Source organism: Lathyrus oleraceus, chromosome 3 (genome assembly GCF_024323335.1).
Source record: "Lathyrus oleraceus cultivar Zhongwan6 chromosome 3, CAAS_Psat_ZW6_1.0, whole genome shotgun sequence".
Classification (NCBI taxonomy): Eukaryota; Viridiplantae; Streptophyta; class Magnoliopsida; order Fabales; family Fabaceae; genus Lathyrus; species Lathyrus oleraceus.
In genome coordinates, this window is record NC_066581.1 from 11,701,892 (window position 1) to 11,704,346 (window position 2,455).

The following is a 2,455-nucleotide window of genomic DNA, read 5'->3' on the forward strand; positions in this document are numbered from 1 at the left end:
ACTGAGTAGAGACGTTGTCATCGTTCAACGTTCGTGATCGCTTCGTGGATCTGCATCAAAGGTTTTGATCATCACAAGAGATCTGCACCAAAGGTTTCGATCATCACAAGAGGTAAATATTCTATCACTGATCATGACCATTCGTAAGGATCTCTAAAGGAGAAATTTTAATTTCCGCTGCGTTTTGGACCGCAATTCTCCTTCAGTTAACACTGTTAAAATTGGCCAGGAAGCGTGTTCTGTCCTGCGTTAACCGGTTAACCCAAGGTGTTAACCGGTTAACACTGTTGGAAAGGTGAAAAATTAATATTTGAATAATGTGTGCATAATTGGTGTTTGGCCTATATTGGCGTATGATGTAATAGGGATTAATTCCCGCTGTTTTGAGCAGTATAGGTATTAGTAGAGTGTGCCAATACTGTGATTAATTATTTGACATGATATGATGTTTTGATACATGTGTTGATGATGTATGATGGTATGCATAATGCTGTGAATGTATATGTTATGTATGCAATTGTGAATGGACTGTTTATGGCTTAGAGTGTGAGCATATGTCCATTGTGGATTATTGTTGATGGTTTTGCATTGCTAGGTGATTTAGCATGCATATTATGGCCTTTATGGTGGTAGCTAATTCCCATGGTGAGGAATTAGTGAGTTAGTCATTATGGACTGTTGTTGATGTTTGCATGCTAGGTGAATTAGCGTGCATAGCATGGCCCTTGGGGTGGTAGCTAATTCCCATGGTGAGGAATTAGTGAGTGAGTCACTAGGTCTCAAATGAGTGGGACTAGTGGGCTTGGTAGCCGTATCTGGATTTGATCGGTGAGGTTGAACTATATGTTCACGAATAGTCGGTACCGCATGCATGGAGTCTCATTGCATAATGTATGTATGGCGTATGATATGAATGGATGTATTCCGGTATTATACGTGTGTTGTGTGTTATGTGTTGTGTTGATGTTGAGTATGATTGAGTTGATATTGCCGTTGCTGAATGTGTAATCTAATTTGGGTGATGAAATGTGTTATTTACTTAGCATTACATGATATTTTATAATGCTTATTATATCGATTGAGGAACTCACCCTTACAACTATTTTTCAGGTAACGAGCAGTGATTGAGTAGGAGCTAGTGCTTGGAGTCTAGTGTAGTTCCTTAGTGGGTCATGCTCTGGTAGATGTAACATCGGGATGGGATGTTTTAAATGTTTTATTGTTGGTTGTGAACCATTTTACATGTAATGTGTTACATGTTTTGCATGATTGAATTGGTCTCTATCCGCTGCGTATTATGCAAGTGTTTACTTTGTTTTAATAAAAGAGCATGACAGTTATTATGGTGAATGGTGTGAGATGATTGTGTGACACCCTTAATTGCATATGTACTCTGATTAATATATTGTTATTTTAATTAAATATTTGGGGTATTTTAGAAGGGTGTTACATTAGTGGTATCAGAGCATAGTCGGTCGAGTCGAGTCGTAATTATTCTGTTTCCCCTGTACGGGATAGGTGTTGTGTAACCCTATCAGTACTTATTGTTCTAGCTTGTTGGGTTTTCAGAATAGAGATGGCTGGAAGAGGTAGAGACGATGCTGCGATTGCTGAGGCTCTGGGTATGCTAGCTGGAGTACTTGGAGGGAATCCGAATGTTGTGGGAATGGGAGCTGCTCGTCAACTGAGTGAGTTCCAGAAGAACAATCCTCCAATGTTCAAGGGAGCATACGATCCAGATGGTGCTCAGAAGTGGTTGAAGGAGATTGAGAGGATCTTCCGAGTGACTGAGTGTGCCGATAACCAGAAGGTCAGGTTCGGTACGCATATGCTGTCAGAGGAAGCAGATGATTGGTGGGTTGCTACCCGCACTGAGTTGGAAGCTGCTGGGAATGCTGAGATCACTTGGGCGGTGTTCAGAGAGAGATTCCTGAGGAAGTATTTTCCAGAGGATGTAAGAGGAAAGAAAGAGATAGAGTTCTTAGAATTGAAGCAGGGCAACCGGTCTGTTACTGAGTATGCTGCTAAGTTCACAGAGCTGTCAAAGTATTACACTCCCTATGATGAGGCTACTGGGGAATTTTCTAAATGTGTGAAGTTTGAGAACGGGTTACGTCCCGAGATCAAGCAGGCTATTGGGTATCAGCGGATTAGAGTGTTTTCTGACTTGGTTGACTGTTGCAGGATTTTTGAACAAGATACCAAGGCCAGAGCGGAGAGCTATCAGCAGAGGGTTGATAGGAAGGGCAAGAATCAGAATGATCGTGGGAAACCGTATGCAGTTGGCAAAGGTTTCCAGAGACAGAGTGGGATGAAGAGGCCTAGTGGGGGAGACTCTAGTGCCCCTGCTAAGTGTTACAGATGTGGTCAGGCTGGACATCGTGTCCATGAGTGTACCAGTAATGAGAAGAAGTGTTTCAAGTGTGGAAAAGGTGGTCACTTGGCTGCAGAGTGC